We start from the raw sequence: 27,358 nt of genomic DNA on the forward strand, positions 1-27,358 counted from the left end.
CTCCTGGAGCATGTACCCAACACTGTGGTCAAACAGTTCGGGGGACTCCTCAGGAGGACATGGTGAGACTAGGGAAGGAGTGACTGATGTCATTGAGCCGAGGGAAGAGGCCGCATTGGCAGCTGCTTTGCCAGACAACGTACCTTGAACCTGGGTGAGAGAGGATGAGGAGGATGAGGACGGCTTGGTCATCCTTCGTACAAAAAGGTAAAAGTAGTGGAATACTTGATACCCAAGAGGCTGAATACTTGGTATCTAACTCTACAAAAACCCCAGTAATCTACTACACTCCTAAAATTCATAAGAGGCTGGACAAGCCTCCTGGGAGACCCATTGTTAGTGGGATAAATGCAATCTTTGAGGCTGGGAGAATATCTGGACACATTTTTAAAACCATTGGTATGCAAAGGAAGATCCTATTTACGTGACAGCTCACAACTCCCACAAGACATACGTGAAATAAGTGGAGTTCATAATTACATACTTGCCACAACTGATGTCAATTCTCTCTACACTAGCATTGTGCAAAAAGACGGGCTATTAGGTGTAGAGAAAGCCCTACATGAACACACTTGGATGAGACAATCACAGATTGACTATATATTGGAAGGCTTAGAGCTGGCTATGAGTTGCAACTATTTTTGGCACTAACCATAGCTATTACGTTCAGCAAAAAGGAGTTACAATGGGGGCACGCTATGCACCGAGCGTGGCGAATCTACTTATGAATATGTGGGAGGAGGAGTACCTATATGCAAAAAACATTCCCCACCTAAAATTTTATCGTAGATATATCGACGACCTCATTATAATCTGGGAAGGCACACCTGAGGAGTTTGAACAATTTCTTAAAAACCTGAATGTAAATAAATATGGCCTTACTTTTACGGGTAAATGGAGCCATCAAAGGATCGATTACTTGGATCTAGAGATCTTTAAAAATGGAGACAGGTTACACACAAAAACTTTCTTTAAGGCAACAGACAAAAATGGGTACATACCCACAACCAGCTGCCATCACCCTCAATGGAAAGGAAATATTCCAAAAGGACAATTATTGAGACTACGTAGAAATTGTGATACCGTGGAAGACTTTCTAATGCAAGTAGATATGCTGATTGAGCAATTCTATGAGAAAGGCTACAGCAAGGAAAAGTTGGCAAAAGTAAAAGCTGAGGTAGCAAGTATAGATAGAAAAAATTTGCTCAAAAAGAACGCAAAAAAGGATAAACCAATGTATATGGCATTTATAACACGATTCAACATCCAATATAAAAACCTGGAGCACATCTTTAAGAAATACTGGCCTATCCTTAAGGAAGACAGAGTGCTGGCCAAGATACTGCCTAACAAACCAAACTTTATCTACAGGAAGGCCCCAAATCTTCATGACCATCTGGTCCACAATGTCATCAATCCCCCTAAGCAGATGGAGATCTTTCCAAACATGAAAGGTTTTTATAAATGTCAGAAATGTCTACCTTGCAGGGTTAGTAAAAAACAGCCCCGTAAAAAAGAAATGTTTAGATCTAAGGTCGACCACAGGGAATATAAGATCAGGAATATGATTATGTGCCATAGTACTTATGTGACATATGTCATAGAGTGCCCTTGCCACTTCCAGTATGTGGGGAGAACCACACGCCCCCTATATGTACGGATACGTGAGCACATCAAGAATATAAGAAAGGGATTCCCTAAACATAACCGGTCACGTCATTTTGACCAGGTGCACAATAGAGACCCGTCTGGCCTAATCTTTTATGGCATTGACTCTATTAAAGACCATTGGAGGGGAGGTAATAAAACTACTCCCATCTCGCAAAATGAAACAGCCTGGATATATAGGTTGAATTCCCTGGCTCCCAGGGGCCTCAACCTAGACATAGATCTCAACTGCTTTATAGCTAACCCATGAAGGGAATTTGTACACCTACAAACCCCCCCTGTACTGGGGATGGGAACTGTCACATCATGTAGTCCCCTTAGTTATACCATACCTTTGTTTATTATATACCATCTGACCCCCAGTCTTGGTCCCTCCCCTCTTAGAATTTCTTATAGAATCTTTATCACCTTAGGTAAATCCACATCTATAAAACTAAGATTACCCAGAAGGGTAGATTTAGAATGTAAGAAGTCTATAATTCCATGTGTATTAGTGCAAGTTTAGGCACCTCTAGGTAATGTCTGGGCTGGGATGGCCCAGTGTATAGTGTATTCCACTTGTATGCTGTCTATTACTCTCTATACGTCACACACATATAGTTACACAACTAGTAGTATTCTAAGATTATAACAGGCCCTCTGCTAGTATTTTCCATTAGGTATCTGATACACATAGTATACCTCTAGGCCCACTGTACATGGTATACATCTTATAGATTATCCTATGGGCCTACATAAGTCTCTTCACAATAATTACTTATTATTTTTTGACAATTATTCACAATATATCACTATATATGTACTATCACAGAGGCCGTTTATTAATTTCCCTAATGCTAATGAGGTACAACACAATATGTCCCACATAGGTATAGAAACTATGTGGTCACTATATATGGATTATTTTTTACACAAAGCACTTTTTAGAATATGCACAATTTTCATCACCAAGGGGGACATACCCTTTCTTGAAATATAACCAGGAATATTTTATAAAATACATTATGTATATAATCTAGAGGTTAGGTTTCAAGCATGATGGCCTTCTTATACATAAACATACATCACTATTGAACTAACACTTCTACCCTCCTCACAATCACTTGTAATGGTTATAATTAAAGCCAACAAAGGTTTAGCTTCCTATGATATATGGGAAAGCAATTATGTGGGATGGGAATGTATCCTTCTCTATATACAACTATTTTATTGACCTATAATATAACTTCTTCCTGTTAGTGCCAGTTGTTCGTTATACCTCTGGCAATCCATACTAAACGTATGGTTAATGGTGCAGTCCAAATACCCTCATTTAACTAAATTAAGCTTATTGTAAGATGTACTTGGATGCCTCAATATTAATTTTATAATTTATCATTTTATAATGTTTAATTTTATAATTATCTCTTGTTTATTTCTATATGCATTCTTATTTTTATATTTACTTTTATTTGTAATATTGTTTTAATGTTGACTATTACACAATGATATCTGAGAACATTGCACTGTCTTGATGTAAGGTATATCATATACCTACCAGCAGGGGGAGTCTCCTAATTGTGTCAATTTTATAAAGCACACACTATATATGTGGTATTCTAATGTAACACAAATATAGGGGAGAGCGATACCATGACGTCTACTATAATAATTCCATTCCAAACACTAAGCGTCATATAAACATTGAAGTCCTGCTCTGGGGAATATATGACTACTTTAACTTTTTAGGGATTATGTATGTAACTGATCTTATTGGCTGCCTTATCCAAAGGGGCGGGGTAGACATGGACGCTCTCCCCATAAAATGCATAGTGTGTGGTAGCATGGTACCATCGCTGAGGACGTCACATGACGAAGCGCGCACGACGGAACTACGCACACCACGTCACTTCCGTATGCACGAGTGGGTGGAACGCAGAGGCAACGCACAGCTGCTGGTATCCCCCATCTCGATATACAGTCTGGCTTTTTAGTGCTTTTTAAAATCTGTTTTTTGGTCGGGAATTAGTGTTGTCCTGCCTCAGTGTATACTGGGCAGGAATATACAAAACTGTTTGGGACATTTGTTTTATTTACGCTTTTATAAATAAAAAGTTTTTCTACGTTATCACACTATGAAAGCCCCCTTTTTTCTTTAATACATGAGGGCATTGCAACATCTCCATCAGCCAGGATATATCCGAAGCATCCACTGTAAACAACAAGGAGCTGTGATTCCCATTTAAAGTACTACATGCCTATTACCCCTGCAGGGAAACCAGGAGTCGGTGAGTAGGAAATCAGAAGGGGGAGCACAAAAGTCACCTGGCAACCTTCTAAGCACCAAAGTCACTCCTGGGAATTCCTGTTTTGATGCAAATACCAGCTTTTGGGACTATTGTATATTATCTTTGATTGAAGTATTGCAGTATAGGCTGGGTCCAGGCTTTAATATATGAATTGTAAGGTATTCATGAGGTCCACAGCCTATGCCCAAGCCATGTACATAAACGGATGGGACTAATATATATTACTTTGATATACTCATTAAGGCATATGTTTTGTTCCAGCTCTATTATACGCAACTTTGTGGTTGATATAAGTCAAAATGTGCTGAATTGAATGACTGTTTGTCCATGCTCTATACAGTTGGCACAGTGTATATTAGCACGTACAAAGCGGATCATCTCTGGTAATACATTGCACCAACTCAGGCAATTTATCTATATATCACCTTGTTTATCTGTTATATAATTTATGCCTATATATACACACACAACAAAATACCCTATTGATTAGGGATCCTAGGACCCCTCACTTCTACCAGTCACTAATATATTTCATTTAACCTACAGACTGGGGTGATATGCACATTGGTGTGTAACACTGTATCAACATAAAACCACCTGTATGGTTTTTTCCTATATATGCATTAGCATTTGGGTTTCTACGTAGCGCCAATTAACCCCTTTCTTCTAGTTCATGCACAATCCACTCAACCAAGTCTTCCGCATGTTGCGGCTCAACGCGACCAGCTGCCAAAAAAAAAAGGACAAGCGTGTCCCACGGCCACGTGCTGCTGAGGATGCACCGTGTCCATGACCAGCACTGTTGCCTCTAGACACAGAGCCTGCTTGCCCTCTTTTATTGGCTTGTGACTGTCTGCCTTTCCTTGTTGGCCTTCCAGACATACTAATGGCCTGCACTGCAGTGAGATGTAGCTGCACAAAACTGGGATGTATATATATACTGATTATACAGCAGCTAGCAGAATGCCTGCCTGTGCTATTAATAGGATCAGAAGAAGCACACCAGCACTTGTCTTCAGGTAGCTATACTGTAGGTGCAACTGTGCAGGGTATACAGTACACAAATGTGACAGACCGACCCAACAGACCCGACAGACCAGATAGACAGATAGACATAACATGAGTTTGCCTGGATCAACCAAAGTTAATTACTAAGAAATTTAAACCACAATAGCAAGTGAGTATAAATCATTCATCCAAATGAACACAGTTGGATGAAGTTCTGATTGCCCTAAATGCATACAAAAAAACAAGAGAATAGAGTTCTCTTAAGAGGGTTAACACAAAACATCAGGATAAATACAAACTGAAAAGGGGGGCAGTGGATAGATGGCTGGCATAGACCTATTAAAACTAAGACAACGTTGTCAAAGGGTTAAAAACATAGGGAGCCGCGGCTACACATCCCACACATACACACCAGATATTCACCACTATCACAAACTATCAATGCACTGATTTGCTGTTTGTGAGTCCAGGACAGAAGTAAGAAGTTCTTGATGGATATAGTATTCCTGTAAAGAGGCTCCCAAAAGTAGGGTTCAACAAACAAACTAAAAATGTGGTATACAGGTTGAGTGGGTGGACGATCTGAATGTGCTGATCTGGTATAGCAAATTGACAATACAGCTGGGTCATTCCATTATGGGAGCACAGACCCTATGCATGTGTAAGTGATCAGAAAATGCAGCACATGAAGCAAGCAGCATAGCTAGAAAGTTAATTTGTCAGAAAAATAAAAAGCAGGTGCAGAGTCAGCGGATGTGTGTTCATGCAGATAACATCAAGGGGAATGCTATGGTCAGTAAGGACGCATTATACAGGTGCTGAGTGGGGCATAGAAACTCTCACCAATCATCCATCAATAGCATAACTCTACCCCTGGAACGCAGTGGCCATAAATGCCGCTCCACATTGGCCAATAGATGTATTCGACCGGAGAGGGATCCCTCGCTGTATGGTTGCTGCCTCTGTATCTTTCCTTCCAGAAAGGGAAATAGCCATCAGATGTTTGTTTTCCGTGCTGACAAACACCCAGGTCATAGAGCCTGCGGTTCCCTGTGACGTGCTGACGTCACGCTGCTGACGCGTTTCACCAGCCAATGGACGCTGGTTTCTTCAGAGCAGGGAGGAGTCGGAGAAATAGGCATAAATAGGCTTTGGAGGGTGCAATTGTTATCAATAACCACTAGATGTCATCCGAAACAATTTTCAAGCAGAACATTCAGCAAGGAAAGAAGTTCCTTAAAAAAGTGCACGGACATAATGGTAACAAAAAGAATTAATTAGCAATGGCGGCTAAGATGGAGAGAGTAGTAAATGAACCTCATTAAGAGTTAGGTTGCCACAATACAAAGGGAAAAGCAAGTTCATTCAATACAAGCAAAAAAAAAAGGAATTATACACTCACCTATAGACATTAAAGAATAGACAGTGGCATAATCAGAGAAAAAATGTGGGGGGCAAACTAGATAATAATAACAGAAGGTTACCTCAGTCATCACTTTTCTACAAAAGGCTGTAAACTGCATTCAGTGTTTAACCCTTTGGGTACCATAGAATCCAAATAGTGCGTCCACATCTTCTCCTTTTGAAGAAGGATGGTATCAAAATCGCCCCTCCTAGGGGGCAGATTTAGCACATTGATCCCCTTAACTATCAGGCCTTTTGGGTCACCATTATGAAATTTGGCAAAATGTAGGGGAATTGGGCGATCGTCATCCTTCTTAATACTACCGATGTGTTTGCCAAACCTAATGCGGAGTTGGCATTTAGTTTTGCCTATATAAATTTTATTGCAAGGGCAAGTGAGCATATAAATGACACGTGTAGTTGAACAATTAATAAACTGTTTGATTTTGTAGTTTTTACCTCCGCATGGATTGGCGAACACATCGGTTTGATGTATATATTTGCAAATGGTGCAATGTCCACATGCATGCATGCCTGGGGGTGGTTTAGACCCAGTAAGCCAATTCTTACTTATGGTTCACGTATATTCAGAATGGACTAGAACATCACCTAGATTACGTGCCCTTTTAGCTGTCAATAAAGGTCTTGGACTAACTATGTTGGTGATCAAAGGGGCAGATCTCAAAATATGCCAATGTCTGTTAAGGATCTCCTGGACCTTAGTCCATTGAGAACCAAATCTGATGATGATCCTAGGAAAATCCTGCTCAGGGTTATTAGATTGTGGGGGCTTCATTTGTGTGGCGAGGAGATTTTCGCGTTTCTTCTTTAATGCATTATTTTTAGCCTTATTAAGAGAATGATGTGAATATCCTCTTTGTCTAAATCGCTGATACATCTCACGTGCTTCATTTTGGAACTGTTCGTCCTCAGAACAGTTCAGTCTTATCCACAAAAATTGTCCTGTGGGTATCCCATTGATCAAGGACTTTGGATGGTGGCTCTGTGCTAGGAGGAGGGTATTGGCTGCTGTCTCCTTACGAAAGGTACTAGTTATGATCCTATTTCCAGATCTAGTAATTTGTAAGTCAAGGAATGAGAGGGTATCAGCATGGCAAGAGTAAGTTAGATATATATTTATTTCATTGATATTCAATTGAGACAAACTCCACAAGCTGTTCTGCCGAGCCCACCCATACCATGAAGACGTCATCGATGTACCTCAGCCACAGATGACAGTGGCTGAGGTTCATCGAGGACTTGTAAACAACCTCCTCCTCCCAGAGGCCAAGATGGAGGCACGCATAAGAAGGAGCCCAAGGTGCACCCATACTGGTGCCTCTCACCTGTTGGTAATATTTACCCAAAAATTGAAAAAAGTTGTTATCCAACATGAATTCAAGTAATTCAATAATGAATTCATTATGGGCTCCAAACAGGGGATAGTGTGCGACCAAAGAGGATTTAGTAGCTGTGATACCCCAATGGTGAGGGATCGATGTATATAAGCTTTCCACATCAATCTCCACAAGTAGGGCATCAGACAGAAAGGAGAATAAGGACAGCTTGGAAAGTATATCTCTGCTATCACGAACAAAGGATGGTAAGGTACTCACCATATCCTTAGTCATTGAGTCCACATATTTGCCAACTTTCTCCAAGGGGCCTTTAATAGCAGAAACAATCGGTCTGCTGGGAGGGCGGGTTAGGGATTTATGCAATTTAGGTATTGTATAGAAAGTTGGAATAGTAATATCTTCAGCTCTAAGAAAAAGGTACTCCTTTTTAGTCAGGAGACCTACATCCATACCAAGTTTAAGTTTGGTGTTTAGGGTGTCAACCAAGGTGGGAAATGGGGTCCGAGTGAGTTTTTTATAGGTGGAATTATCACCAAGTAACCTCAGCGTTTCATCCTCAAAGTTTTTCGCTCAATAGAACCACATTACCACCTTTATCACTTTTTTAATCACCTAATCACCAAGTTAGGTGCTTCTTCTAGTTCACATAGAGCCTTTCTCTCAGAGCTGGATAGATTATTAGGTCCAATCCAATCCCAATTCACCCTCCCCAGGTCCTGTTTAACCTGATCCAAGAACACTTGGAGCCACTTGTGCTTATATAAAGTTGGCATTTTAGTGGATCTGATTCTAAGGTTAGATTTCCTACTGAGTGGATGATTGATTTCCACTTCAGAATCACTACCCTTGTACTCATCCAGCAGAGACATAAGGTTATCAATGGCCTCCCTCTCATCCTTATCTAGATTAGAATCTAGGGTTAGTGTATTGTCTGGACCTGTAGAGTGCCAAAGTTTGAAGAGAACTTTCCTAAGGAAGAGACTGATGTCTTTGAAAACCTCAAACTTATTCATAGGAGAAGTGGGGGAGAAGGAGAGTCCTTTCTTAAGGAGCTTAATATGGTTATCATTAAGCTGAAAATCAGACAGATTAACTATACTCAAGTCCGCAGAAGGAGCGCTAGAAAGCTCATTCAGCGCCTCCTCTGACTCCTTAGTCTCCCACTTCGTCGACTCTGAGTCGTGTCCGGGTCTCTTCCTCTTCCTTCTATGTTTCCTTTGCCTCCTTCCTTTGCAAGGCTTTTTTTTAATAAAATTTTCCGACAACAAAATCTGATTGGGTCAATTCCGACCGTGTGTGGCCAATTCCGACGCACAAAGTGCCACGCATGCTCAGAATAAATTCCGAGACGGAACTGCTCGGTCTGGTAAAATTAGCGTTCGTAATGGATATAGCACTTTCGTCTGCAATGTTTTAAATTGTTTAATGCAGCGCACTCTCTTCTTCTTTATAATGCTAGAAGAATGAAGTTGTTTTGCTGCTCATATTCACACAGAGTTCTCACAAACTTCTTTCATTATTATTTTTCGTGATTTCATCAATATAATATTTTTATTTGTCACATCTACCGAAAAAAAAAATTTGTTTTTGATGTTTTTAGAAACATTTTTTTTTTTAAATCCTGATCTTGTGGGGTTTTTTTTAATTTTTTAAAACTCCAGAATAGTTTTGGGTGTGTTTTGTGTGTCAAGTTACCACAACACCATTATTATCTTATATTTAATCTCAAGGAGATTGCTTGGTGTTGGTGTCTTGTTAATTTCACATTGTATTTTTGAAATGTACCTGCCTCCTCACAAACAAACTGTCCTTTTTGAAGGAAAACACACATAGGCGAGTATAATAAAACATAGCAAACATTTATTAAGGGGTCCTAACCAAAGAAAGAGGGAGGCAACGCTGGAGAGGCAGCAGAAATTGGCGAAGCCTTTAGCCCCCAGGGCACACATCGACTATTTTACTGTAAAATTGGTGGCCTGAGGAGTCCATATATAAGGGAGTACAATCTGGTCCAGAAGTCCAAGAGATCATGAACAGCAGCAGATGACATGCATGTCCCCAGGCTGTGGTCATACAAGAGCCTGCATCTTTTGTCAGACCACACTGAACCCAGGTCATCACTCTTGTCTTCCTTCCACGCTTCCTTCCACACTGTGTCTGTGGTGGTGGAGTTGTGGCAGGAGGAGGAGGAGGATGATGCAACTCACACAGGTGGGTATTGGGTGTGATTTCGCCCCTCACCCCCTTAGTTAATGTTTCATAAAGGATGTCCTCACACATGAGGCATTGGCCCTCCTGCATGTCCTGCAGTTTTGTGGCAGCCATGCAGGCAAAGGCCTCTTCACGAGTGGGGGTGGCTCTGAGGGATGCAGAAGCCTCCTGAATCAGCCTGAGTGCTGAATCCTCCACGTTACTCCCCTTACTGGGTCTTTTGTTTGTAAGGATGGAGGGGAGGGACCTGGGATTCTGTGAGGCTCCTACTGGACCCAGCCTTCTCCTGGCTGCCACTAACCCCCGCCACCTCCTGGCTGCCACTAACCCCTGCCTCCTCCTGGCTGCCACATTCCACAGCCTCCTCCTGGCTGAGGTCTTCCTGTGTATGATAAAGGGACATAGTTTTAGTTTTTTCTTCATCAATCACACTCAATTTTCACCTAATGACTGTTAAAAATTGAATGTTAACAAATATAAAAGATTATCATTCTGAGCCCAGCATTTTTCATTCTTGTACCAATTATTTTTGCCCACTACTGTCTATTGATATGTAAACGCCTTTATTTAATCTGCAATTAGTGATCAATAACAGCATCTAGTAAACATCATTTATTTATTGACCAGAAATATGTAGAACAATGCTATACCTGGCTCAAGCTGGGCTCCTCCACTTCTTCCTGGCTGGAAGTCTCAGGTTGGACATCGGAAGCCTCAGCTGGGGTGGAAGGAAGAGTGGAAGGAAAAGTTGAGAGGGATTCCCTGACTTCAGTCTGGTCTGACAGAAATTGCAGTCTCATAGTACCACAGCCTGGGGACATAAATGTCACCTGCTGCAGCTCTGGATCTCTGGGAATCCTGGATCTTCTTGTGCTCCCTTAGATAAGTGCTCCTCAGGCCACCAATTTTGGCTTTTAAATAGGGGATGGTTGCCGTGGGGACCACCGGCTTTACCAACTCCAGCAGTTTCTCCAGCGCTGCCTACTTCTTTTGTTTATGATTATAATGTGGGTGTTTGACCTGCCACAGACAGGGCAGCTCCCTGTATTTATCTTTGAACAGAGGGAGGAAGTTGTGGTCATTGAAGCCATCCATTTTATCTGCAATACACAAGAAAAACCCTAATGTCAGGCTAAAGTCTCCTAATCTTGTCTCAATATAGGCCTCGATGTCTAAGCAGTATAGGCCCAAGTTTAAATGTTACCTTCGTTATCACGATCAGTACTTCCTATACTCCTTCCTCCGCTCACAGATCGTACGTACTATGCACACGTGTTACGCTTTATATACACTGTGCATGCGTGAAAGTCTGCCCGCCCCTGGCATTCTTTCTAGTTTATTCCTCGCTCCTTCTCGTTCAGTGCAGTGGGGAAGAGCACATGGCGGAGACACAACAGGTGTGTGCTAATTACAGCAAGGAGGAGGAGGAGGAAAGCCCGAAGCCAGAAACATCACGATCCCGGAGGGGACGATTTAAGGCCTCAAATATGTCCTTTGTTGAGATGGTGGAGATTGTCGACATACTGAAGAGGGCCGACTATGACGGGAAGTATGGACCTTACCCCAACCCAAATGTGAGAAAGGCCAAGATCATGGCGAAAGTTGTGAAGAGTCTGCACTGTAATTTTGGGGTATGGCGATCCAAGGATTAACTCAGGAAATGGTGGTCGGACCTCAAAATCAGGGAGCATGATCAGTATAGAAGGATCAGGAGAGTGCTGCAAAAAAGTAAGTAGTTGTCCTGTGTTCCTATTCTTTCTTTTTATTATGTTCGTGCTGCTCCATGTGCTTTTCTTTACTGTTGTACACTTTAAAATGGCAACTTTCATGTTCATGGACATATTATTCGTTCATAGGAAACATTGTTCGTTCAGCCAATAAAACACCATGTTTTGTCCAGATGCATTTCAATAAATTTTTTCTAGCCTACTTCTCTTAAAATAATTTTGTTGTCTAGATGGGTTTGTAATTAGAATTATATGCAAACTAGATTCTGTGTAAGGAGAGGACACTCAGCAGCTGTTTACACATCTGGATGCTGGAGCACTAGTGTGGGACACCAGAACACCCTTTTTATTAGGGGCCCACACAGGTGCTCCAGTGTATACTATAGGGGTGACTCCATCTGTGAAGCTTGTACAAAACAGGCAAGTATTCAAGCTTAACAAAGTAAAAAAAAATTATCATCTTGCAACTCTGCCAAAATAGACAATTGTACCCCACTTCCAAGCAATGTTTCATATTCCTCAAAAAGACAAGAAAGAACCCCCTATCGGGGCTTTTAAGCAGCCAATAAAATGCAGTATAGATGGTTGAAAAAATTAGATTTTATTAGTACAAAAAATATAAATAACGTTAAAAGAGAAAATTCATTGAAATAAATACTGACTGTTGGAGTCAGGACACGAACTGAGTATGGCGTACATATGCAACAGACAACAGCCTATAGTGAAAACCAATGCAAGACACAATGTATACGAGGGCAGCCTAGATTTCCCCAATTGTAAGTCCTTGGGGTTAGATAACAATGAATGCCTCTAAATAAAAACAGTAAGCCATACAGTATATGTGGGACAATGATAATTGTATGTAATAAAACTGACGCGTTTCGACCCTTCCCAGGTCTTCTTCAGAGGATGGCTGTCCACACTAAAAGAAAGGGGGTAACATTTATCAAACATAACATCGAATTTCCACAGTGCCGAAACCATACATGCATACCCTGTAATGTAACTGAATAAATTGTATAGTTACCTATCGCAAGAATTGTGACACTACAATGTCATTTTTGACATTGCAAAATACTTCCACCTCTCCTTCAGTGCCTGTCCCTCCCCTTTGGGGGCGGGGGTGCACCTATGTGTCTTCCTGGCAGGGTGAGAGGGGAGATGCTGGGGCCCCGCGTCTCCTAAATGTGCCCACTAGGTGGCTGCACCTTCACTGGGCACTTCTCGCCCTGCCAGCGGCGTCCCGGATCTCTTCCGGACGCCGTGTTCACGCGCGCGCGCCTTAGTGCGCGTGCGCGTGACATAGCGGCGCCTGCGCAGTTGCGGCGGAAGCAACGGGGACGCCCGGAGGAGTCATCCTCTCCGGAACGCCGGGGGGGTCACGCTGAGCGCACAGCTGTGTTGCTTGTCTTCCCCCCGTTGTGGTGGGGGGCGGGGGGATGGGGTGGGAGGCAACCACACACCTGCACCTGGTGGGAGTTAGTCATTTGACACTCCTTATAAACACAGGAAATTTCAGAGGCACTTTATTGGATCCTCTCTGATACAGAGACGCCAGGCAAGGTGCTGACCAATCCATTAAAGTGGTAAGTGTACCCGAAATGATGGTAACATGTCTATACAAGTTTTTTAGCAATTTGTTTTCTTTTTAAAACTATTCCTGATTTTGCCATGATTTTTCATTTTTTCATTTATAATCCAATTTTTCAGAATAACGAATGTACCAACTCTGTTATTCAGCTCAGCTTGACTGGGTAATTAGTCCTACCACCACCCTTGCACTTTGTCACAATGTTGTTGCTTGTTGGTTTGTTCACGTTTACATGTTTGTGTTGTGCATCTAGGGGTATTTCTTTTCCACTCACTGTTTCAATTTCTTTTTCCTCTCTCCACTCATAGTCACTGTGCATCTCACACACATATCCATTTCTTCCCATTCCCCCACATCCCTCTCCCCACACCCCCATCTCCCATCCCCATCACCCCTCACTCACTTCTATTCATTTACCACCACACTCCTCCTGTACACCCCTTCCCCCCCCGTCTCTTTTATTTTTATTTATTTTTCTTTCCTCCTCCCTTTCCCTCCCCCCCCTTTTCCCTTGTTTTTTTCCTTCCTTCTCTTCCTATACTTTCTTGCCCGTCCCCAGCTTTCTTCCCCCCCCCTTCCCTTTTCTTCTCCCTCTTTTCCCCTTCCCCCTCCCCCTTCCCCCTTCCCCTTTCCCCCTCTCTTCCCCCCCCTCCCCCCTTCCTCCCCTTCCTTTCCCCCCCCTTTTTCCACCTCCCCCCTCCCCTTCCTCCCCCCCCCCTCCTCCCTCCCCTTTTTCCCCCTCCCTGCCCCCCTCCCTTTTTCCCCCACTCCCTCCCCCCCCCCTGTTTTTTATTCTTTTCTTTGTCCCATCCAGCGTCGCTGGCCTGTCCTTCCCCCTCTTCCCTCCCTCTGCTCACTGGGCTATTCTTTTGTGGTCTGTTGGCACTTTTACCCCATCAATTCCCTTATATATTTTGAAGTCGCATGGTGAACAACTGTCAGCAGGGCATTTGCTATTTTCTAGTTCAATTGTATTTCACTCACTCTTTCTTTAGTCACCTTTTTCTTTCCTTTTCTTTTCACTCTTTCCTCACACGCTTTTCCCTTCCCCCTCTTCCTTCTCCCCTCCTCTTTCCCCTCCCTCCCCTTCCCCTCCCCTCCTTTTCCCCCCTTTTTTCCCTTCCCGTTTTTCATTCTTTAGCAATGCCCTCCTGTACATCCATGGACTTATAATTTAGCAAGCATACAGAACCTCATGGTTGGTAAACTTCCCAACTATAGGGTATGAACCAACTGACCCTTCGTTATTTTTCATTTTTGATTTCTAGCACTAACGTGAATTCCATCTGGGTGCGGTTTTGGATTGCCCGTCTCGCCCCTTCCCTTCCCTCCCTCTCCCACATGGGGGGCTGGTAAGCGTGATCTCTCGTAAGATTCATCTGGTCCATCACCCGTCCCCGGGGGGAGTTGGTCCGACACGGGGGAGACAGGGGAGCGAAGGAGTAATTGTATCATCTCAAACATTTTGCAATGTCAAAAATGACATTGTAGTGTCACAATTCTTGCGATAGGTAACTATACAATTTATTCAGTTACATTACAGGGTATGCATGTATGGTTTCGGCACCGTGGAAATTCGATGTTATGTTTGATAAATGTTACCCCCTTTCTTTTAGTGTGGACAGCCATCCTCTGAAGAAGACCTGGGAAGGGTCGAAACGCGTCAGGTTTATTACATACAATTATCATTGTCCCACATATACTGTATGGCTTACTGTTTTTATTTAGAGGCATTCATTGTTATCTAACCCCAAGGACTTACAATTGGGGAAATCTAGGCTGCCCTCGTATACATTGTGTCTTGCATTGGTTTTCACTATAGGCTGTTGTCTGTTGCATATGTACGCCATACTCAGTTCGTGTCCTGACTCCAACAGTCAGTATTTATTTCAATGAATTTTCTCTTTTAACGTTATTTATATTTTTTGTACTAATAAAATCTAATTTTTTCAACCATCTATACTGCATTTTATTGGCTGCTTAAAAGCCCCGATAGGGGGTTCTTTCTTGTCTTTTTGATGCACTGTATGGGGTGTGCGGCCTACCCGTCTACACTCATGTGAGTGCTTTTTGCTGTTTGTTTCATATTCCTATTTCTGCCATCAAATATCTGTGTATTAAGTATACCTAATTTTTGTTTACATAGGGGCGAAAAGACTCGAAGGACACCACTCATCAGAGGAGACAACAGACCCCCCACTTCAGGAAAAAGTGGAAATCCCACAAACACAACCAGAGGAGGAGGAGGGAGACGTTATAGTAATTGTCACCACAACAGGTGAGTGTCTGCGACCACAGGCTCAGGTAAGAGATGGATGCCGGCATATTTATAATACATGGTGTATTTTTTTTCTATATTTTTAGGTGATCGTGATGTTGTTGATGAAGGTCATTTCACCAGTGAAAGTGCCCAGATCCTGATCGGGAGATCATGGGGTGTAATAGGGACTTGGAAAACATCAAGCAAAACATCAATGATGTTCAAAACAAAATGAAGAACATCATTGATGTTTTAGGGAGAGTTTAAAACCTCTCAAAATCCCTTACTTATTTCTGCTTTGTTTTTCTGACAATTTTTTGAACATTTTTTGACATATTCTAGAAAAGCCAAATTTTGAAGATGCACACACTGTGTCAACATGTGCTATCTGTCATAACGGGAGATCAATGTAAGCGTTTTGAGGGTGCAACCCCTTCCTCAATAATAAAGTAGCTGAGAGGAAGGGGTTGCACCCACAAAACACGTCCCTTAATCCCCCATGATGGCAGCTAGCACATGTTGACATTTGGCAATTTGTGTGAATCTTCAAAATTTGGCTTTTCCAGGGGTAACTTCACCCCATCTGCTGAATGCAATATCAAACACACTTTATAAATACTCATGTCTGATATTGCCTTCAATTTCTATAAAATTTGAACTTTGTAAGTTCCAGAGTTGTGTATTTCTTGTTGGTTTGAAACATGCCTGTTTTACCTTAAAAGGAAATTTGTACTTTTAATGTCACCTAAAAAATTGTTATACAACAAACATGTTGGTTTGTTTTAAAAACCTTTGATAAACGCACATGTGATTATGCTTTGATTAAAAAGATTGAGAATCAACAATGTGGGGCTTCTTCTTTCAATTCTTGCATTTTTTTGTTGTAAAGTTGGTGTTTTCAGTGACAATGGGGGTTATTTACTAAAGGCAAATCCACTTTGCACTACAAGTGCAGTTTCAGTGCAGTCTCAAGTGCACTTGTAGTGCAAAGTGTATTTGCCTTTAGTAAATAACACCCAACAGTGCTTTCTAATTTTACACAATCATGCCATTTTCAGGACTCGCCAAATTTTAGTCAGGGTCAGCTAAAAGAAAGCCAAGCAGTAAATCTAAGCAAATATTTGTTCAGTTTAAAATATTTTTTTATTTAAAAAATGTCTCAGACATTGTCTGGCATATTGATGGCCCCCCTACCCGCAAAGTATTGCTTGTATCTTAGACGGACCTCACGGGCACTCTGGGGAGGCAAGCCAGGATGGTCAGCTTCAAGCGCCGTCAGGGTTGGTTCATTTATATTAATTCCGGCTTCAGGCTCAACTGAGCCAGCATAGTTCACAGAATTTCTCCTTAAAAAGTTGTGGAGAACACAGCAAGCCAGGATGATGTGATTGAGTTTATATTCCGCCATGTGTATCGGTGTAAGAAATAGGCGGAACCGGCTGGCCATTATTCCAAACGTGTTCTCCACCACTCTTCTGGCTCTGGCCAGCCGGTAATTAAAAACCCTCTGGTCCGGGGTGAGGGTCCTCATAGGGAATGGCCGCATAAGATGGTCCCCCAGCGCAAACGTTTAATCCGCAATGAAGACGAATGGGAGTACTTCCTCATTGTCTTCTGGAGGTGGCAAGCCCAAGCTGCCATTCTGGAGATGCCTGCAGAACTCTGTGTGGGCGATGACTCCACCATCTGACATCTGGCCATTCTTTCCCACGTCCACATACAGCAACTTGTAATTAGCCGACACCACCGCCAACATCACAATACTATTGAACCCCTTGCAGTTGTAATAGTATGACCCCGAGTTGGGTGGTGGGACGATGTGGATGTGTTTCCCGATCAATTGCCCCTCCGCAGTTAGGAAAGTCCCACCGCTGGGCAAAGTGGGAGGCCACAGTCTGCCATTCCTGTGGGTTGGAAGGAAACTGGAGTCAAACAAGAAAAATAAATTAATCATTTTGCACATAAACATGGAAAGCAGATTAGACACAAACATTCTTGGCCAACATCAGTATAACATTTATTTTAGGGAGTATTTAAAGACGAAGGTATAAGGTCCACCTATCAGATCCCCCCCCCCCATGGGCCATTTTAAAAATTTTAGGGGGGGTTGTGATGTTTTGGCCAGGTAACCCTCTCCACTTCATTGAAAAATGGATGCCTAAATAATGTGTATTACTTTGGCCAGCCCCTCCTTACACTATTGGCAGCCCACTGGACAGGTAAGAAGTGTCATAATACAAAGATATAAATACACACTGTACACATTTTAGCACATTTTTACATTCTGATATTACCTATCAAGATAATAATAGGATACAAAAACTTTGAACAGTACCATTTGAAAGTATTCAGGCAGGCCCTTGCAATACATGCTTTGGGGAATTCATAAATATGACCACAAAATAGGTGGGTATAGTGTGTATGGGTTTGGCAAAGTCAGCAGATAGAGGATAGAGGATTGGTATCAGCTGAGTTAGCAGTTCCAAATGATTTTCGGACCCCAAAAAAAAAACCTCTGGCACTCTGCCAGAATTTCAAGCACAAATCACATTTTTACACATTTTAGGGGGTGTTCAGGGTAAAGCTCTACTATGGAGCTGACAAAATACATTGTTAATTGACTAGATGAGGTGGATATAGGCCCAGGAGAGCATGCTGGGGAGGTAAGTGAAGGCAAATATGTATGAAGGACCAAAAAAAAAATTCCAATGAATTTTTTTGTCCTTTTTTTCATGCAAATAGAGCTTTCTTTTGGTGGTATTTGATTACCACTGGGTTTTTTATTTTTTGCATTATTAATAAAAAAAGACCGAAAATTTTGAAAAAAAAAAAACGCTTTTTTCTTAGTTTATGTGATAAAATCTTGCAAATTATTAATATTTCTTCAGAAATTTTGGCCACAATTTATACTGCTACATATCTTTGGTAAAAATAACCCAAATTAGTGGATATTATTTGATCTGTGTGAAAGTTAGAGAGTCTACAAGCTGTGGTGCAAATCATAAAAAATTAATCACACCTGATGTACTGATGGCCTCATTTCTTGCGACCCGAACATGCCAGAAAAGTACAAATACCCCCCAAATGACCCCTTTTTTGAAAGTAGACATTCCAAGGTATTTAGTAAGATGCATGGTGAGGTTTTTGATGTTGTCATTTTTTCCCACAATTCTTTGCAAAATGAAGATTTTTTTTCTACAAAATTGTCATTGTAATAGGTTATTTCTCTCACATGGCATGTGTATACCACAAATGACGCCCCGCAATACATTCTGCTACTCCTCCTGAGTATGGCGATACCAAATGTGTGAGACTTTTACACAGCCTGTCCACATACAGAGGCCCAATATTGAAATAGCACCATCAGGCATTCTAGGAGCATAAATTACACATCTTATTTCTCAACCACCTATTACATTTTGAAGGCCCTGGAGCACCAGGATAATGGAAACACCCACAAAGTGACACCATTTTGGAAAGCTAACACCCCAACGTATAATCTATGAGGCATAATGAGTCTTTTGAACGGTTCATTTTTTCCAGAAGTTTTGGAAAATGTGGGAAAAAAATGAAAACACTTTTTTTTACGCAAAGTTGTGCATTTATAAGATATTTCCAACACATAGCATGTACATAGCAAAAATGACACTACAAAATACATTCTGCTACTCCTGAGTATGGCGATACCACATGTGTGAGACTTTTACACAGCCTGGCCACATACAGAGGCCCAAAATGCAAGGAACACCATCAGGTGTTCTAGGGACACTTATGCCGCGTACACACGGTCGGACTTTCTATCCTACTTGGTCCGGCACACTTTCCGACGGACTTTGTCCGCCAGGTGCGCCGGACTTTAAAACGGACGGACTTGCCCACACACGCCGGGACTTTCCGGCGGGCTAGGTCCGCCCGTCTTTCCGACGGACTTTCGCCGGAGTTCCGGCGGACTTTCAGAATGAACGGACTTGCCCACACACGGACAAGTCCGTTCATTTTGAACGTGACTCAGGTGCGATGGGACTAGCAAAGGATGTCAATCTTGCCGCTTTTATCGGCGAGATTGACACCTTGCGAGCCCCGTTGCGAGGCATACCAGGCCCTTAGGTCTGGTATGGATTATAAAGGGAAGCCCCTACGCCGAAAAAACGGCGTGGGGTCCCCCCTAAAATCCATACCAGACCCCGATCCGAGCACGCAGCCTGGCCGGTCAGGAAAGGGGGTGGGGACGAGCGAGCGCCCCCCCCCTCCTGAACCGTACCAGGCCGCATGCCCTCAACATGGGGGGTGGGTGCTTTGGGGGAGGGGGGCGCCCGCGGGGCCCCCCCCACCCCAAAGCACCTTGTCCCCATGTTGATGAGGACAAGGGCCTCTTCCCGACAACCCTGGCCGTTGGTTGTCGGGGTCTGTGGGCGGGGGGCTTATCGGAATCTGGGAGCCCCCTTTAATAAGGGGGCCCCCAGATCCCGGCCCCCCACCCTATGTGAATGAGTATGGGGTACATGGTACCCCTACCCATTCACCTAGGGAAAAAGTGTAAGTAATAAAACACACTACACAGGTTTTTAAAATATTTTATTAAACAGCTCCGGGGGGGGATCTTCCTCCGGCTTCGGGGGTCTTCTTCCGGCTTCGGGGGTCCCTCCGCTTCATCTTCTCCCGGCGTCCGGTTGGTTCTTCTCCCGGTGTTCCAGTTCTTCGGCCGGCTCCTCTGCTGTCTTCAGGTAGCTCTCTTGCCAGCAGAGGTCCGGACTTCTGGGCTTCTGGGCTTCTGGGCTTCTTCTCTTCTCTTCTCCAGATGTTGACACGACGCTCTCTCCGGCTGGACTGCTCTCCGAGGGCTGCGTTGTGACTTATATAGGCGGAGACCCCGCCCCCTTTTGATGTCACAGTCCCTGGGCATGCTGGGACTGTGACATTTTAGGGGGCGTGGTCACTGGGTGATGTTGACCACGCCCCCTAAAACGTCACAGTGAACCCCCCATGAACATGTTGTATTCATGGATACATGTTGGCTTTTGGATTGGGCCATTGCTCCTGGTGATCTCAACAAATGTATTGTTGTGGATCGAAGAAAGCATGTAGACGTCCCTTCTGTCCCTCCACTTCACAGCCAGAATTTCCTCATTCCGTAAGCTCGCCGCCTCCCCTCTTCTTAACTTCTTGTTGACGAGGCTTTGAGGAAAGCCCTTCCGGTTCGTCCTTATGGTGCTGCATGCTGGAGTGTTCTTTCTGTGAAGGTTTCGGAACAGGGGCAAACTAGAATAAAAATTGTCCACATACAAATGGTAACCTGTCTCCAGGAGTGGGTTTATGAGTTCACAAACGACTTTCCCACTTGATCCAATGTATTCTGGGAAATTAGGAGGATGTAGCTGGGTGTCCTTATAGTGTAGGAATCTCATAATCGTGAGATATCTGGTCCTGGGCTTTACTGAGGAAAATATGGGCATGTGGTAGATGGGGAGGGTAGACCAATATGAACGTAATTCATTTTTTTCTGTTTAGTCCCATACAGAATGTGAGGCCCAAAAAAATGTTAAACTCCTCCACTTTTAGGGCTCTCCATTCGTAGGAATGGGCATAATAGGACGTTGGGTTATTTGCTATAAATTGTTGTGCATACAGGTTGCACTGGGCCACAATTGATGCAAGCATGTCCTCAGTAAAAATTAAATGGAAAAAGTCTATCGGGGAAAAATTCTCTGTGTCCACTTGGACTCCTGGCTGGGCAGTGAAAGGGGGAACGTTAGCTTCTCCTGAATTAGGAGGCAGCCACAAGGGGTTCTGAAGGGAATAGGGAAGGCTGGCATGGGACCTAACCCTTTGGGACTAAGGTGACACCCCACTGGTATGTGGCCTTTGCCGAGGTACTGTGGTGCTAGTGGATGGCTCAGCTAAATATAATCTTCTAGCCATTGTTGGTGATGACAGAAGGCACTGATGACAAGTGACACTGATGATAGCTGGCACTCTTACGTGGCACTGATGACAAGTGACACTGATACGTAGCACTGGTGACACTGATAACAGATGGCACGTGGCACTGACAGGTGGCACTGATGACAGATGGTACTGACAGACGGCACTTACAGGTGGAACTTGTGACAGGTAGCACTGATGGCAGATGGCACTGGCAGATGGCACTGATATATACTGTTGGCACTGTGTATGTGTTTTTTTTTTCAATCACAATTCACAATTTGAAGCACAGGTCACTCTCCCTCCTCACACGTGGTTTCTGTGTGAGGAGGGAGAGCCGGCAATGAGACATGATCTTAAATGTTTACATTTGAGATCATCTCCCATTGGAAGCTGCGATCGCTCTGTAAATGGCCGCTGTGATTGGCCATTTATGGCGATTTGTGACTGGCTGTGTCCAAGTGACATGGCCAGCACAGAATTTCCCTGATGCGCGCCCACGGGCGCGCATCATGGAAGTAAATGGCAGGACGTCCGGGGACGGCCTCCCGCCAATTAGCGTCCGCACTTCAGCAGTCTTTTGGCTATAGCACCGGCGTGAAGTGGTTAAAGGATAAAAATCTTACCTTAATATACTCCTTCTGGAGGACCTGGATGATGGCATAACAGGTCTCCGGGATAATGATCCCTAGAGCCTGGGGGGAGATGCCTGTCTAGAACCTGAGCTCCTGCAGGCTTCTCCCCGTCGCCAAGTACCACAGGGTGGTGACTAGCCTCTGCTCCGGAGTGATGGCTTGCCTCATGCAGGGATCCTGCTAATATAAGGGGTCAGCAAAGCCAACAAATGGTGAAATATGGGGTCCGTCATCCGGAGAAGGTTCCTGAAATCATCAGGATTATTCTCATGGATCTCATGGAGCAAAGGCATGTGACAGAATTGGTTACGCTGGAGCAACCAATTCTTGGTCCATGAACTCCTCCTCACCCTGTTCATGGACTGGGCTTGTGTCAAAGTAAGGACCCCAACACCAAGCCCCTGCACAGCACGAACTCTATGATGAGTAGGGATGAGCCGAACACCCCCCTGTTCGGTTCGCACCAGAACATGCGAACAGGAAAAAAGTTTGTTCGAACATGCGAACACCATTAAAGTCTATGGGACACGAACATGAATAATCAAAAGTGCTAATTTTAAAGGCTTATATGCAAGTTATTGTCATAAAATGTGTTTGGGGACCTGGGTCCTGCCCCAGGGGACATGGATCAATGCAAAAAAAAGTTTTAAAAACGGCCGTTTTTTCAGGAGCAGTGATTTTAATAATGCTTAAAGTCAAACAATAAAAGTGTAATATCCCTTTAAATTTCGTACCTGGGGGGTGTCTATAGTATGCCTGTAAAGGGGCGCATGTTTCCTGTGTTTAGAACAGTCTGACAGCAAAATGACATTTTGAAGGAAAAAACTCATTTAAAACTACCCGCGGCTATTGCATTGCCGACAATACACATAGAAGTTCATTGATAAAAACGGCATGGGAATTCCCCAAAGGGGAACCCCGAACCAAAATTAAAAAAAAAAAATTGACGTGGGAGTCCTCCTAAATTCCATACCAGGCCCTTCAGGTCTGGTATGGATATTAAGGGGAACCCCGGCCAAAATTAAAAAAAAAAAATGACGTGGGGTCCCCCCTAAATTCCATACCAGACCCTTCAGGTCTGGTATGGATTTTAAGGGGAACCCCGCGCCAAAAAAAAAAAAAAAAACGGCGTGGGGTCCCCCCAAAAATCCATACCAGACCCTTATCCGAGCACGCAACCTGGCAGGCCGCAGGAAAAGAGGGGGGGACGAGAGTGCGGCCCCCCTCCCTCCTGAACCGTACCAGGCGTCTTCTGTCTTCTTCTCCTCGGGCCGCTCCGCACCCATGGCATGGGGGGGAGGCTCCCGCTCTTCTCTTCTTCTCTTCTTCTCTTCTTCTCTTCTTCTTTTCTTCTCTTCTTCTCTTCTTCTCTTCTTCATTTTCTTCTCCGGGCCGCTCCGCAATCCATGCTGGCATGGAGGGAGGCTCCCGCTGTGTGACCGCGCTCCTCGTCTGACAGTTCTTAAATAACGGGGGGGCGGGGCCACCCGGTGACCCCGCCCCCCTCTGACGCACGGTGACTTGACGGGACTTCCCTGTGGCATTCCCCGTGACGTCACAGGGAAGTCCCGTCAAGTCACCGTGCGTCAGAGGGGGGCGGGGTCACCGGGTGGCCCTGCCCCCCCCGTTATTTAAGAACTGTCAGACGAGGAGCGCCGTCACACAGCGGGAGCCTCCCTCCATGCCAGCATGGATTGCGGAGCGGCCCGGAGAAGAAAATGAAGAAGAGAAGAAGAGAAGAAAAGAAGAAGAGAAGAAGAGAAGAGCGGGAGCCTCCCCCCCATGCCATGGGTGCGGAGCGGCCCGAGGAGAAGAAGATAGAAGATGCCGCGGAGGAGATGCTGGATGAGAACGCCGGAGGAAGAACCAGAAGAGCCAGAAGAGCCAGAAGAACCAGAAGATGAAGGAAGATAGAAGAAGCATTTAAATAAAGGAATTGTCAAAAACTGTCTCTTGTCATTTTTAACATTTTTGACACTTTTTTCGTGAAATGGTAGGGGTACTTATGTACCCCCTTACCATTTCACACAGGGGGGGGGCCGGGATCTGGGGGTCACCTTGTTAAAGGGGGCTTCCAGATTCCGATAAGCCCCCCGCCCGCAGACCCCCACAACCACCGGCCAGGGTTGTGGGGATGAGGCCCTTGTCCTCATCAACATGGGGACAAGGTGTTTTGGGGGGCTACCCCAAAGCACCCTCCCAATGTTGAGGGCATGTGGCCTGGTACGGTTCAGGAGGGAGGGGGGGCCGCACTCTCGTCCCCCCTCTTTTCCTGCGGCCTGCCAGGTTGCGTGCTCGGATAAGGGTCTGGTATGGATTTTTGGGGGGACCCCACGCCGTTTTTTTTTTTTTTTTTTGGCGCGGGGTTCCCCTTAAAATCCATACCAGACCTGAAGGGCCTGGTATGGAATTTAGGGGGACCCCCACGTCATTTTTTTTTTTTAATTTTGGTTCGGGGGTTCCCCTTTGGGGAATTCCCATGCCGTTTTTATCAATGAACTTCTATGTGTATTGTCGGCAATGCAATAGCCGCGGGTAGTTTTAAATGAGTTTTTTCCTTCAAAATGTCATTTTGCTGTCAGACTGTTCTAAACACAGGAAACATGCGCCCCTTTACAGGCACACTATAGACACCCCCCAGGTACGAAATTTAAAGGGATATTACACTTTTATTGATTGACTTTAAGCATTATTAAAATCACTGCTCCTGAAAAAACGGCCGTTTTTAAAACTTTTTTTTGCATTGATCCATGTCCCCTGGGGCAGGACCCAGGTCCCCAAACACTTTTTATGACAATAACTTGCATATTAGCCTTTAAAATTAGCACTTTTGATTTCTCCCATAGACTTTTAAAGGGTGTTCCGCGGCATTCGAATTTGCCGCGAACACCCCAAATTGTTCGCTGTTCGGTGAACTTGCGAACAGCCAATGTTCGAGTCGAACATGAGTTCGACTCGAACTCGAAGCTCATCCCTAATGATGAGCACATACATGCAACATGGCTAGAAAATGGTCGGCTGCTCAGAACGAAGTAACAGAATGAACTGAAGAACAGCAAGGCCTGTGAAGAGCGACCTGAAAATCAGTAACGAACGGACAAGAACACAATGATAAATCAATGGTACTCGCTGCACGCACTGAAGACCAGATACAAACCCACAAGCACAAACTGAACAGCAGAAATACGATCTGAAAACCACGAGTCTGAAAAAGCACGTCTCTCACCAAACTTTTACTAACATGAGATTAGGAAAAGGAGCCCAAAGGGTGCCGCGCTTGGTACTGAACTGCCCTTTTATAGTTTCATCGTACATAGTGAACGTCACCGCGTTCTTGGCGTTCAGAAATTTCAACAACTTTGTGCAACCGTGTGTATGCAGGACAAGTTTCAGCCAACATCCGTCGGGAAAAAATCCATGGATATTGTTGTCGGAATGTCCGATCAATGTCAAATACTATAAAAACACCTGCCTGCCAGTATATTAGGAAGAGAATAACAGGAATGGATCTAGCTAAACTGAATACAATACAATACATACACTAATAATATATATTAATATATATATATATATATATATATATATGTGTGTATATATATATATATATATATATATATATATATATATATATACACACACACACACACACACATATATATATATATATATATATACACACACACACACACACACACAATACAGCTAACCGACTCGACCTGCCTACTCTACCTTAAATCAAATGACACTGTCTCTCTGTCTATCTCTCTCCGCCGCCGCAACACACTACGCAGGCGGCCTTATATAGTGTGGGGTGTGTACTAAACCCCCTGAGCCATAATTGGACAAAGCCACCCTGGCTTTGGCCAATTATGGCTCTCTGTACACACAGCGCTGTGAATGGCCAAGCATGCGTGTCATAGTTCATGCTTGGCCAATCATAAGCCAGCAATGCACTGCGATGCCGCAGTGAATTATGGGCCGTGACACGCCACTCGAATTTGGTGTGAATGGCCCATATTGTTCACAATTCGACGAACGGTTGAATAGGCAAAGTTCGAGTTGAACATGGGTTCGACTCGAACTTGAAGCTCATCCCTAGTTTACACACACAAATGCCCATGCTGGCGCTCGTGCACTTGATCGCGTGTGGCCGACGGCAGTCATGACCGTCGGCCATCATGCGCATCGGGTCCCCGCCTTGCAGCCCGTGCACATGCTAACCTCAGGCAGTGCGCGCCCTCTGGCGACTCTTAAAGGAAACCCCATATGGGTACGGGGTTTCACACAAGGATGCCATTCTGCCCCCGAAAATAGATGTGAGCCAGTCGGGAACCGGTTAATAAAGGAATTGTCAAAAACTGGCTTGTGACTTTATTTATTTTTGATACTTTTTTTGGTGAATGAGTAGGGGTACAATATACCCCATGCTCAGTCACATTGGGGCTGGCATCCGGGGGCCCCCTTGTTAAGGGGAGCTTCTAGATTCTGATAAGCCCCCTGCCCGCAGACCCCCACAACCACTGCCCAGGGTTGTCAGGAAAAGGCCCTTGTCCCCATCAACATGGGGACAAGGTGCTTTGGGGCAGGGGGGGTGGAGCCCCCCACCCCAAAGTACCTCCCCCATGTTGAGGGCATGTGACCTGGTATGGTTCGGGGGGTACTCACTCACCCCCCTTTCCTGGCCTGCCAAGCTGCGTGATCGGATAAGGGTCTTGTATGGATTTTTGGGGGGCCCACTCCATTTTTTTTAAATTTTGATGCGGGGTTGCCCTTAAAAATCCATATCAGACCCAAAGTGGCTGGTATGCATGGGGAGGGGTCCCACATGTTTTTTCCATTTATTTTTTGTATTGCTGGCATTGGCTTGCAACTGCGAATAATTAAAATGTAATTTTTTCGCTGCAGCAGGTTCTATACACGGTACAGATGTGCCACTTTACAGTATCTGGATTTTGCAAAAGCATTCGATACAGTTCAACATAAATGCTTAATCTACAAGCTGAGGTCTGCAAGCATGAACCATAAGGTTTGTTCTTGCATAGAAAACTGGTTACAGGGGTGCGTCCAAAGGGTAGTGATGAATAAAGTATACTCAGACTTGTCTGGAGTTCTAAGTGGGGTACCACAAGGTTCTGTCTTGGGACCAATTCTGTTTAATTTCTTCATAAATTACATAGAGGAAGGGATATGTAGCTCAATCTCAGTTTTTGTCGACGATACAAAAATAAGCAGGGCAATAACTTCACAGCAAGAAATTTTACAAAAAGATCTGAACAAAATATTGGA

The sequence above is a fragment of the Aquarana catesbeiana genome, linkage group LG05, assembly GCF_042186555.1.
Source record: "Aquarana catesbeiana isolate 2022-GZ linkage group LG05, ASM4218655v1, whole genome shotgun sequence".
Lineage (NCBI taxonomy): Eukaryota > Metazoa > Chordata > Amphibia > Anura > Ranidae > Aquarana > Aquarana catesbeiana.